The sequence below is a fragment of the Mixophyes fleayi genome, chromosome 4, assembly GCF_038048845.1.
Source record: "Mixophyes fleayi isolate aMixFle1 chromosome 4, aMixFle1.hap1, whole genome shotgun sequence".
Classification (NCBI taxonomy): domain Eukaryota; kingdom Metazoa; phylum Chordata; class Amphibia; order Anura; family Limnodynastidae; genus Mixophyes; species Mixophyes fleayi.
The window spans coordinates 297,662,993-297,677,454 of NC_134405.1; positions in this window are offsets into that span (position 1 = coordinate 297,662,993).

A 14,462-nucleotide genomic window follows, 5' to 3' on the forward strand; every position below is an offset into this window, starting at 1 on the left:
GACGCATAAAGGCAAACTCAGGGACAACTTAAGACCGGCAAACCAAGTCATTCCTCGTAGGGAACAAAGTGACCCGCTGCCCCTATTTTAGCAGAGAAGCTGTACCTACATAGAAACAATCCTCTTCCTCCTGCCCAACTGTTGGACGCATGGAGTTGCTGCGCTATCTACCACTGTGGTGACCTACAAAATACCAGTCACTATTGATATACTAAGAACAGAATGTATTGATTGTATCACCTGAAGAAAGCGAATCCCAGTGCTGTACAGTGTGGGTGGAGAAGAAATACCCGTGTCATCGTACAAATTGAGGAACTCCTATATTGAATTGAATTTCAGGTAGCACAGCCAGCTATGGATGATATGGGTCAGGATGCCATAAAAAGTGACCTTGCAACACCCATTGTATCAAATCTACATTGCCTGGGTATCCCCATTGCCACCCCTGTTTGAGCAGTTCGGTGGCACATGCAGGGAAGAGGAAGGGTAGGTGGGACCCCACAGACCCGTGGACACTCGCCAGGACTCTATGACGCAGCTCCCAATCACTAAGAGACTGGTGAAGAGGTCACCACATAGTGAACTATCAGCCTATCAGTGACTGGGAGCTGCCGCATCGAGTCAAGAAGACTTTTCTATCACAGGATAAAAGTAAACAAATAAAAAAGGATATGGGGCAGACCAGTCATGATAGCCCCCTAGTATGTCTGGGGCCCTTACATCTCTATCCTTTGTACCAACCTCATGGAAGCCTTGAGGGTAGATGTGCAAAATGTCAACATTTCTAACCTTGTTCCAAAATCATGAAAGATATGTCAATACTGAGAAACATCAAGGCATATCTATTGACATTGGGACTAAATCATTAAGGAAAGTTAAGCAAAAGTAAGTAAGGCCAAACCATGTTGCATTGGAAGGGGAGATAAATTTAAAATGTGATGGTAGATTTATATTTGGGGTAGGGCATGTCCTACATCAATTTAAAATTTCAGTGTACAAATAAGCTATCAAGTATTTCTGTGCTACATGAAAAAACAGACAGTATGTTCCTTATGTGCAAAATATTAATGTGCAAAACTAATCTGCACCCCTTGCATTGCAACATGGTTTTGTTCAGAAAACTTAAGTAAGAAACCTTACTCAATTATTTGCTTAACTTTCCTTAATGAATCAGGCCCAGAGTGGTTTATGCATATTTTCAGCATTGAAATAGGCGGATCCCAATTATTTGCCTTATTATTAAAATCCCCCATATTAAATCTTTCAAACATTAACAAGGTTTACTGCTGTCCATTTTGTCAAATAATGCATCAAATTCAATTGTTCATTTATATGTATATATATTAAGGAGGGTGGGGAGAATTACAGTTCTTAATGTCATGAGGTTAAATATATAATATATCATGGCCTTTTCTGTGTGGAGTTTGTATTTACTCCCCATGTTTGCGTGGGTTTCCTCCGGGTGCTCCGGTTTCCTCCCACATACTCCCAAAAATGTACTAGTAGGTTAATTGGCTGCATTCAAATTGACCCTAGTCTGTCTCTGTCTGTCTGTGTGTGTATGTTAGGGAATTTAGACTGTAAGCTTCAATGGGGCAGGGAATGATGTGAGTGAGTTCTCTGTACAGCGCTGCGGTTTGTAAAGTGGTGGTTTTGAACAAAGTCATTTCTGGCCATTTTAATGGCGGTTTGGACATTAGTAAATTTGTGGTTTCAAAATCGATGGAAAAATCACAGAAAAACTGCCCTTTAGTAAATCTAACCCTAGGACTTCCATTAATTCAATTGTCACAATTTTACATTTTAGCTTTATTGACATTGGTTTATCGATACCCAAAAATCTCCTCACCTCTAAAATACACTTATGGGTACATTTTTTCAAGCTGTGGGCTTGAAAAAGTGGAGATATTCCCTATAACAACCAATCAAATTCTAACTGTCATTTTCTAGAATGTACTAAAGAAATGATAACTAGAATCTTATTGGTTGTTATAGGCAACATCTCCACTTTTTGAAGCCCACAGCTTGATAAATTTACCCCATAGATGAATAAAACTCATCCAATCTTTGGATGGAGGTGCAGAACAAGGTGCATTTTTGCAGATATGTTACATTCAGATTTATACGGCCAAGTCTGCCTCATTAGCTAAACCTATTATAAGGCACAAAAATATAGTCAGCTTCCAGGGCCAAATAGATACAACAATCTATGTGTGGTCATTAAAACAATCCTTACATGGCACAAACAGGAAGTTCATGTAGAATAGATGGTACTCATGCAGGGGTTGATGCAGAGCTGAACGTAAAGTAAATTGCGTGGTTTTGCTCTGCACACGCAATAAAATATCCCCCAAATCCTCCAAGTACCTACGCCTATGGAGAGTTGTACATATCCACATTGTCGCCCAGAGATGCATGATGGTGGAGGTAAAGGGTGATCTAATATAAGCCATGTACAATAAGCATGTGTTCTCCAAATTACGAGCCGATGCACACCCAAACAACACATCTTGACTTAGGTAAAATAAACCCTCAGCCCTGCACAGAGTTGGGACAAATTAGAGGAAGGGAATCACCTGCCTTGGGTACAGTTTGTGTTGTTGACTGTATGGGAGCACTGAGTTACCTTTTCTGGGTCTGCCTCTATGCAATATTTTTGCATTGTAGTCCACTGATTTGCTCATGTCCATTACTCAATGATCCCACATTGCTGCTTTCCATTCTGCTGTGCTTTCTGAGCACTTTTAAGATTCACGACCATGAAACACTAATGGGCAATTACTGAGCCATCACTCAGAAATAGCCCTGGTCATTCCTACACTCAGTTACTATATCCGTTCCATGTTTTACCTTGCAGATGTCAGTATTAATCAGTTCTTGCTCTTCTGCATTATGGTTACACTGTTTACATCTTTAATGGAAATTGCATGATATAGAGTAGATGGATTTAATTGCTTTAGTGAAGTGGTGCATTTTATGGTTTAGTAATAACCTCTATTGAATGTTTGTTTTCTATATGTAGCTTGATGGGTTGACACCCACTATATATTGGTAATGTACAACACCACTCTGGTGGCTTCCTATTCCCCTTCTACAATAGATGGCAACTGGCCCAACTGTTGTCAGACCTAGTATGATATTTAATCCTTTTACAAACAATTCTTCCGGTGGTGGACATAGACAGCAGAAGACAACCGTCATGCAATAGTATTTGGATTCACATTTAGCACCCAAAACTGATCTTCCTTGTGCTAAGCTCCAGTGTGTCAGACTGCATGTCTGAGTGTAGCAGGGCACGTTTTATCAACTGTTAAACGAGGGGTCAATGGTAACCAAATGATTAAACACCAGACAGAGGGGCCCACAGATTAATATCACAATCAGCAAATGTGGTCATAGGATAATGCACTAAACAGCAGAACTGCTCACATTATTATACATACTCTAGAGATAGCCAGATGATTTCAGTATATCAACCAGTAGTGGTGTCCAAATTATTATACACCAGCCAAAAATGTATATATAAACCAGCTAGCAGGAGTCCACATGATTATGTAACGGTCAGAGGAGACACCCACATGACACCAGTCAACAAGGGTGCCCCCATAATAATACACCTTCCAGAGGTCCCAAAATCATTCCTGTATTGACTAGAGAAAAGAAGTGTCCAGTTGACTAAATACCAGCCAGAGGTGTCCACATGGTTATGTATCAGCCAGATGCTCACTTAAATATACACCGGACTGAGTGCCCACAGCATGATATAGATCAGCCAGTAGAAGTGGCTACACATAATTATACACCAGCCAGAGATGACCATATGATTTTTTTATACACCATCTCAGGAAAAAATGTCGCACTAGTATAAATTATTTGACTCTTTAATATATTTCACATATTTATTTATTCTCTTCTAGATAGCTGAAAAGCTACATTGTGTAAATCAGATAGAGTTGCTGCCAGCTAGCTGAAAATAATCTCACAAGAAAAGAAGAAAAGTAATACTGGAAATCTGTTGGTGCATTTCACAGTCCTATAAATATATTGTGTGTTTTATCATGTAAACCATTCTCTAATTATTAAAAAAATTATTTTTATTAGTTGCATGAATTAAATTTCTTATTTAAAAAATAGCAAAATATGTAAGTGACAATTAAAAAAAAAGCATGATTTAAAAATTGCTAAATGTGATTTTCAATCTCTTTATTTCTGTCCTTTGATGGATTTGTGATTATCCACTGATTCACTTGCAATAGAAATAATTGATATACCCCACTCTGGAAAATAAATTTCCAAGGTTTTTGACTAACTAGGAGGTTATATCTATAGTATATGTTCCTTTAATATTCAGTCTGTTCAATTAAGTACAAATTAATTAGATATTAATCATTTCCAAGTAATTAAATTAAAAATGAATAAGTGGTGCAAATACAACCTACTTTTGTGTATAATGTTCTAAATCAGAGCATTCAGTAGGATTATAGTGCAATGTGAGCAACTATACTCTAAGTTTAGATAACAGCTGTTAAACTGTTTATTAGCTGGTTTAATGGTGACGGGGGTGAATTGTTAACTACCTATCCAGTCACTAACTTTGGATTTGGGCAGTATAGATATTGTCTATTGCTAGTAAAAATGGTTTTATGTAAATGTCTATTAGTCCATCAAGTTGGTAAATTCCTATGTAGTGGAGCAATCACGGACAGCAAAAGTCAATGCACGTTTTGCTGTCTGAGCTTCCTCCAGGCAAAAATACCTATACAAATATCTATACAAATCCCTATAAACCACCCAGAATGTGTGTCCACATGATTATACACTAGCCAGCAGAGGTGACCATACCATTATATATCAAGGGTGCTCATAGAATTACTGTATATGCCAGCCACCAGAGATACTCACGTGATTATATACCAACCAGTAAGGGTACTTACATAAATACACCTCTGCAGATGACCATATGATATCTATATAAACCAGCCAGCAGAAATGGCATGTGATTACATATCTGCCAAAAGGGCTCACTTGATTATGCATCAGCTAGCTATCATATTAACTGTACAGCAGAGGTGTCCACATGATTATATACCAGCCAAAGGTGCATAGATGATCATACATGAGCCACAATGGCCTTGATGATTATACATAAGTCAGAGGTGAAAACTCAATTACATATCAGCCATATATATCCAGTTGTTTAAATATTACATTATATACCAGCCCACTTAATTATACCTTCCTCCATCCGCTATAAAATACACCTAATTGTAGCAAAACACATCCAATTTTTGCATGGATGTGCAGAATCAGGTGAATTATTGCGAATAACCTGCACTGACAATGGAAGTCCCAAACCTACCTGATGAAGTAAACCTATCATAAGGAGCAAAAATATGATCAGCTGTCAGCTCAATAGGAACACACTGATCTACGTGTGTGCATTAAAATATACAAGGCACAAACAGGAGAATGTCACAATGCAGGGCGAATTAGCCTTTGCTTATGTATTTTCTGTGTCTCTTAGTGTTGGGGTTGTAACTAGGGATGTGCACCGGCGACTTTTGAGGTCTCGTGTTTTGTGTTTTGGATCCGGATTTTCGTTATTTTTGAGGTTCGGATTTGTCTCGCAAAACACTTGACGAAAGGTCTCGGTTCGGATTTAAGGTTTTGGATTCGGATTTTTTTTGAAAAAAACATAAAAAGTTTAAAAATCAAGTTTTTGGGCTTATTTTCACTCCTAGGCTATTATTAACCTCAATAACATTCAATAACAAGCATTTCCACTAATTTACAGTGTATTCTGAACACCTCACAATATAGTTATTAGTCCAAAACGTTGCAACAAGGTATCTTTCTGGACTGCGTAGAGGAGTGGGTCACCACAATATATATTAAAAACCCTGAACTTTTATGATTCGCACCAATAAATGTACCTGGACTGCGTAGAGGAGTGGGTCACCACAATATATATTAAAAACCCTGAACTTTTATGATTCGCACCAATAAATGTACCTGGACTGCGTAGAGGAGTGGGTCACCACAATATCTTAAAAACCCCGAACTTTTATGAATCGCACCAATAAATGTACCTGGACTGCGTAGAGGAGTGGGTCACCACAATATATATAATAAGAAAACCATCAACTTGTTTGATTCGCACCAATAAATGTACCTGGACTGCGTAGAGGAGTGGGTCACCACAATATCTTAAAAACCCCGAACTTTTATGAATCGCACCAATAAATGTACCTGGACTGCGTAGAGGAGTGGGTCACCACAATATCTTAAAAACCCTGAACTTTTATGAATCGCACCAATAAATGTACCTGGACTGCGTAGAGGAGTGGGTCACCACAATATCTTAAAAACCCTGAACTTTTATGAATCGCACCAATAAATGTACCTGGACTGCGTAGAGGAGTGGGTCACCACAATATCTTAAAAACCCTGAACTTTTATGAATCGCACCAATAATTGTACCTGGACTGCGTAGAGGAGTGGGTCACCACAATATATATTAAAAACCCTGAACTTTTATGATTCGCACCAATAAATGTACCTGGACTGCGTAGAGGAGTGGGCACTGGGCACCACAATAAAATATATAAAAAACCTTCAACAGATCTGCATTACACTACACATACGGCTGCTCCTCCATCCTCTCCATCATATACATGTTGGAGTTTTAGCGTGTGACAACCTCTTGATTTTGATAATGTCAGTGCAGTTTGAATATTTTTCAATTTGCCCCACACCACTGAATGTACTTTATCTATGATACGCAATACGCATCTATCTATCTTGACTGCGTAGTGTGGTGGCCCCGGTACACAATTTGGTACCGAGGCCACAATATAATTAAAAAACCCTCCACGTGTCAGAATTCCACCAAACAAGTATCTGGACTGCATAGTGGGGTGGCCCCGGTACCCAATTTGATACCGGGGCCACAATACCTCCTCCAAACATGCTACAGACAATTCGTCATTGAGATCCCAGACAGACAGGGTCAAAGTGTTATTGTTTGACTTTGTAAACGCAAAAAACTGTCCCTGTTGCACATAGTCGTGCAATGAAGACTGACTTTTTCATTTAAAGGCACGATCTTTCAAGTGTAGTGTTTGTAAGTCTAAGTCATATTATACTTTTGGTAAAATTGGTTTATTTTGTTCCTCTTTATGGTAATTAGTAATAGAATTAAAGTATGAAATAGAATTAAAGTATGAAATAGAATTAAAGTATGAAATAGAATTAAAGTATGAAATAGAATTAAAGTATGAAATAGAGTGGTATATAGAGTTGTAGTGTGGTATAGATAGAGTGGTCCACACAATATAATAATAATAAAACCCTCAACTGGTCTGAATTCCACCAAACAAGTATCTGGACTGCGTAGTGTGGTGGCCCCGGTACACAATTTGGTACCGAGGCCACAATATAATTAAAAAATTGGGCATCAACTGTCACCGTTGTTTAATATCTGATACACCTAAATATGGACTGCACAGTGGAGTGGCCCCGGTAGTAAATTTGGTGCCGGGGCCACAATACCTCCTCCAACTTCCAAGTGTAGTGTTTATAAAGACAGACAGCGTCGAAGTGTTATTAGTTGGCTTTCTTAACCCTAAAATTGTCCCTGTTGCAAATATTCGTGCAATGGACAGTTACTTTTTTATTGAAAGACTCAAGCTTTCAAGTGTAGTGTTTATAAAATATAAACAACAATACAGTAGTTTTAGAGCACGTCAATACCTCTTGTTTTAAATTATGACACGGCATTTTACTTTTGGTTTAATTTCTTGAATTTTTTAAAATTTGGTTTTACTTTTTGAACATGGCAAACGACTGTTGATTGGTCATATAATGCCAAAAAAAAAGTTCCAAGATGGAATTGTCCTTGGGCCCTCACACCCACCCTTATGTTGTTGAAATAGGACATGCACACTTTAACAAACCAATCATTTCAGCGACAGGGCCTACCAAACAACTTTGGCTGAAATGATTGGTTTGTTTGGGCCCCCACACCAAAAAAGCTATTCATCTCTCCCTGTACAGACTAAACAGGCTCTACTGAGGCAAGATGTCGTCCTCATCCTCAACCTCTGATTCCTCTCCCCCTACAGTGTGTACTTCCTCCTCATCACACATTATCAATTCGTCCCCGCTGGACTCCACAACCACAGGTCCCTCTGTAGTATCTGGAGGGCAGTGCTGTACTTCATTGAGGAATTGATTATTCATTTTTATAAACATCATTTTTTCAACGTTGTGAGGAAGCAACCTCCTTCGCCGCTCACTGACCAGGTTCCCCGCTGCACTAAAAACTCTTTCCGAGTACACACTGGAGGGGGGACAACTCAGGTAAAATAGAGCCAGTTTGTACAGGGGCTTCCAAACTGCCTTTTTTTCCTGCCAGTAACAATATGGACTGTCTGACATGTCTACTTGGATGGTGTCAGCAAAGTAATCATCCACAATTTTTTCTATTGTGACAGCATCCAATGCAGCGAGAGTAGACATGTCTGCAATGGTTGGCAGGTCCTTCAGTCCGGACCAGATGTTATCAGCATCCCCGCCAGTGCCTCTTTTGGGAAAACTGAGCTTTTTCCTCGCAGCCATAGATGTGGAAGAAAATGAGGGTGGAGCTGTTGGCATGTCACGGTCCTCTTCAGAGGACAATCTCCTGACCAGCAGGTCTTTGCACCGCTGTAGACTTGTGTCCGCCGGAAACAGAGACACAACATACGCTTTAAACCGAGGATCGAGCACGGTGGCCAGAATGTATTCCTCTGACTTTAAAAGAGTGACCACCGTCGGATCCTGGCAAAGCGTACGAAGGGCTACATCCACAAGAGCTACATGCTTGGTGTAATCGCAATGGCTTACCAGCTCCTCCCTCACTTTCTCCAGCTGCTTCTGCAACAGCCTGATCAGGGGAATGACCTGACTCAAGCTGGCAGTGTCGGAACTGACTTCTCGTGTGGCAAGTTCAAATGGCTGCAGAACCTTGCACAACACGGAAATCAGTCTCCACTGCGCTTGACTGAGGCGCATCCCCACTCCTTTGCCTATGTCGTAGGTGGCTGTGTAGGCCTGAATGGCCTTTTGCTGCTCCTCCATCCTCTGCAGCATATAGAGGGTGGAGTTCCAGCGCGTCACAACCTCTTGTTTGAGGTGATGGCAGGGCAGGTTCATGCTTTTTTGATGTGCCTCTAGTCTGCGGTAGGCACTGGCTGAATGCCGAAAGTGTCCAGCAATTTTGCGCGCCACCGCAAGCATCTCCTGCACACCCCTGTCACTCTTGAGGTAATGCTGCACCACCAAATTAATGGTGTGGGCAAAACATGGGACGTGCTGGAAATTGCCCATATTTAATGCCCGCACAATGTTACTGGCATTGTCTGACACCACAAATCCCCATGAGAGTCTAAGTGGGGTAAGCCACTGGGAGATAATTTCCCTCATTTTCTCTAATATGTTGTCAGCGTTGTGCCTCTTATTAAAGCCTGTAATGCACAATGTTGCCTGCCTTTGCATGAGCAGCCATTTTGTAGATGCTGCTACTGATGCAGCTGTTGCTGTTGCTGCGGAAGGGGATGCATCTACCCAGTGGGCTGTCACAGTCATATAGTCCTTCGTTTGCCCAGAACCGCTTGTCCACATGTCCGTGGTTAAGTGGACAGTGGGTACAACCGCATTTTTAAGAGCACTGAGGACACTTGATCGTACTTCTCTGTACATTTTTGGTATCGCCTGCCTAGTGAAGTGGAATCTCGAGGGGATTTGGTACCGGGGACACAATACCTCCATCAACCCTCTAAATCCCACTCCACTGATGGCGGACACCGGGCGCACGTCTAACACCAACATTGCAGTTACAGCCGCAGTTATACGCTTTGCAATAAGGTGACTACTATCGTATTTTGTGGTCATGGCAAACGACTGTTGGACGGTCAATTGTTTTGTGAAAGACTTAGCGGTCTTACGACTTCCCCTCTGGGAAGATGACCGACTAACAGCAGCAACAGCAGCAGTGGCAGTAGTAGGCGTACCGCTGCAGGATTCCTCGGATGAATCCCGTATTGAGGAGGACTCAGTCTGGCTGCTGACTTGGGCTGCAGGACTGAATCTGATGGAGATTGTGGAGGAAGTTGACGAGGAGGGTGTTGCTGGTGTGTATCCAACTGGACCACGGGATTTAGGTGTCCCTGTACCGATGAGGGTCCTAGCCCCAGTTCCTGAACTAACCACTGAACTATGAAGGTTATTCAGGTGACGTATAAGGGAGGATGTTCCTAGGTGGGCAAGATCCTTACCCCTGCTTATTTGAGCTTTACATAAGCTACATATGGCCATACATTGGTTGTCTGGATTTGGATAAAAATAACTCCAGACCGAAGAGGTGCATTTTTTGGTCTTCTGACCAGGCATGACGATGGGCTTTTTCATCCCATGGACATCAGCTGTTTCCCCCCCTGGTGCCTCATTTACAATAACCACATCACCATCCTCATCATCAAGTTCCTCCACAGCGCCAGCTACATCATCAATAGCCTCCTCCCGAGCCACCTCTTCCCGTACAGTGATGGGAAGGTCAGGCCACCAACACCCTTGGACTCGCCTTGGGGATTTGTGATAATTTCTCTTTAGAAGGCAGAGTTGTTTGCTGTTTTGTTGCTGACAGCATAACTCTCTTCAATTTTTTGTAGGGGGGGGAGGAGGAGGAGGGCTAAGATCCGTGGGTGAAGCTGAACCACTAGTCATGAACACGGGCCAGGGCCTAAGCCGTTCCTTGCCACTCCGTGTCGTAAATGGCATATTGGCAACTTTACGTTTCTCCTCAGATGATTTAAAGTTTCTCTTTTTGCTACTTTTTCTTAACTTGGGCTTTTTGGATTTTACATGCCCGGTACTACGAGATTGGGCATCGGGCTTGGAAGACGACGTTGATGGCATTTCATCGTCTATGTCATGACTAGTGGCAGCAGCTTCAGCATTAGGAGGAAGTGGGTCTTGATCTTTCCCTACTTTATCCTCCAATTTTTTGGTCTCCATTATATGTAGCACAAGATACTGCAGAATGTGTGAACTTGGTAATATTGCAGTACCAATGGACTTATACTGCTGGATTGGTTTTGCAAATTTGGTTATAATTATTATATATTTTTTTTTTTTTAAATTTTTTATTTTTTTTTACTTTTTTTTTATTTTTAAAAAACTTGGGAATAGTGGGGAAATAACTATGCCCTTAGAAGCACAGAGCACAGGACACAGCACCACTGGACTGAACAGGACACGGCACAGGACCCAGCAGCACTACGGAACTCAGCAGGACAGAGCACAGGACACAGCACCACTGGACTGATACTGCAGAATGTGTGAACTTGGAAATAATTCAGTACCAATGGACTTATACTGCTGGATTGGTTTTGCAAATTTGGTTATAATTATTATATATTTTTATTTTTTTTTACTTTTTTTTTATTTTTTAAAAACTTGGGAATAATGGGGAAATAACTATGCCCTTAGAAGCACAGAGCACAGGACACAGCACCACTGGACTGAACAGGACACAGCACAGGACCCAGCAGCACCACTGACCTCAGAAGGACAGAGCACAGCACACAGCACCACTGGACTGATACTGCAGAACACAGCACAGCACAGCACAGCACAGCACAGCACAGCACAGAACTAAACAGCACAGAACTAAACAGCACAGAACTAAACAGCACAGAACTAAACAGCACAGAACTAAACAGCACAGAACTAAACAGCACAGAGGACCACCTAACCTAACACACCCTCCCTCTACCCTGATCAATGCCCGAGTGAAGATGGCGGCGACTAGCGGGGAATTTATAGGATCCGAGTATCGCGAGATCCGACAACGGGATTATGAGTCAGAGCCTCAGTTTCACTTTTGAATTTGGCGCCAATACCCGGATCTGTCTCGGATCCGACTCGGATCCGCAACGTTCGGGTGGGCTCGGATTTCATAAATCCGAGTGCGCTCATCCCTAGTTGTAACAGGTTTTTTTTTACCATTTCTTCTCTCATAACAATGTTTTTACAAGCAAGATGTTCCAAAGGCTTCTCCAAGCCTTGCATAAGAAGCCCATTTTGTAAGTATTGCAGCAGTCGGTGGTAATGGTATTTACGATACTGTAAATACCTACAGTGTTTACAGTTACATAATTATTACGAAACTGAGCACAGTGATATGGAAAAAATACCTACTTATCTGTAAATAGACACAGCCCAGATCCGATGTCAGGAGAGGGCGACACTTCCAGATGACGTCACTTTCAACCAGGACTTGGACATTGTAGGTTTTAAAGCGGCAATGCACGGACCTATGTAAGTACTACCTTTACGTTAGTGGTTAGGGTTAGGCAGCGGGTTAGAGTTAGGGAGTGGGTTAGGGTTAGGATTAGGCAGCAGGTTGGGGTTAGGGTTAGCCTGCGGGTTAGAGTTAGGTTGCGGAATAGGGTTAGGAATACAAATAACATTACCATCTTGAAATTGGTCCGTGCATTTCTGCTTTAAAAAAAAAATCGCGGTTGCAAGTGACGTCATTTGGAACTGTTGCCCTCTCCTGGCATCGGATCTGACCTTTGTCTGTTTACAGCTAAGTAGGTCTTTTTTACATGTCGCTGTGTTCAGTATCGTAATAATTATGTAGCTGTAAACACTGTAGGTGTTTACAGCATCGTACATTCGCACTACACTTGCGGCACTACAATACCTGTTCTCTTACTGCCATCTCAGGATTGTAATAACAAATCAAAATGCTTAAAAATGCTTTATTCTCAAAATAAAAAAAATCAATATATATTGTTTTCATTTTAAATATAAAATCTTATCTACTTTTACACAGTATTTTCTTTTTATCAGTTGAACTGGGCATGAGGCTGCCAAGACGGGTCTCGCATGTACACAACTACTGAGACTGGCCCAGCAAAGCCATAAGATAATCATTACTGCTCTGGGTCAGTATTACTGGAGCAACTATCTAAGCAACTGATTATTGCTCAGCTGCCTCAGCGACATTTTTTTGTTAAATTGTGGTGATGACTGATTTTTCTATTGTCGAGAATAGTGCTAATAAAAATTCATTCTTATCGCTGCAATTGGATTTCTAATGATAAATAAACCCTGAACTTCACTGGTCTGATAATTTTAGTGCAAACAATCGTTAAGTATGTTTTTAGTAATTACCTGCTGTCTACAACTTAGGTAGCCTGAGCCCATTTAGCTGAGCAAATGGAGCAAAATATATAATAATGTGATGTCTAGTCGGTGTAGAAAAATGTATTTTTACACCAGTGCTCCATGATGGTCTACCCAGCAAAGTAGAAGTGTAACTCAAGGTCTACCAACGTCTGGAATTTTGCAGGAAAGATGCAGCACCATTCTTCCAAATTCATTCAACTGATGCCTGCTTGGTGGTGGTCTCCTTTGTTATTTTAGCATGTTCCATAAATGCTTGATTTGGTTCAGATCTAGTGACTGAGAAGGCCATAACATATGGATAACATCAGTGCCGTGCTGCAGACTTAGTTAGGTTGATGACAAACATGCACTTATATGTTTGTCGAGAATATGGTGAAGGATGAATTGTCATCATCATCATCATCATCACCAATTATTTATATAGCGCCACTGATTCCGCAGCGCTGTACAGAGAACTCATTCACATCAGTCCCTGCCCCATTGGAGCTTACAATCTAAATTCCCTAACATACACACACAGACAGACAGACAGAGAGAGAGAGAGACTAAGGTCTATTTTGATAGCAGCCAATTAACCTACTAGTATGTTTTTGGAGTGTCTAACCTTATTGCCTTCATCCACTGCTTGTTAGTTCATTGCCTGTGTTGTTTGCACCACTGAACTTGCAAATGCACATTGCCAGGTTACACACTGTAAACCGACTATGATATTCTGCTCTGAGTTCTCGTTGGACCATTTTTAATTAAACTGGAGTCTGTGGTTCGGCACTGTTGCCCTTTGCAAATTATGTTTTGTTTAGCAAGTTGAGATGTTTTCACTGAAGCCCCTGCCAAATGTGCCCTAACAAGCAGTTGCTATTGTACAGGGGGTAAAAGTAGAACAGTTAATGGTTCCTCTGACCCATGTACCACTAGTGTTAAAAGCAGCACATACACATGTCCATGGGGGACACCTGGAGAAGGATAAAAACAAGAACGAGTTCTGCTGAGGTTTTATTGGCCCGGTGAACACGTGGCAGTGAAAAGGTATTACTGGTCCTGTCCCATTTGTCAGAGACCCTGGCCCAACTCCATGTACAGGGCACCTTTCATCTAGATGCCAATAGTGCAAGTTATCTTTGAACGGATAGCCATAGACCTTGTGGGGCTGCTGGGGAAAACCGCTTTTGGGTCCAATATACTAGTGGTACTTTACTATGCAACCAGATATCCAGTGGCAGTTCCCC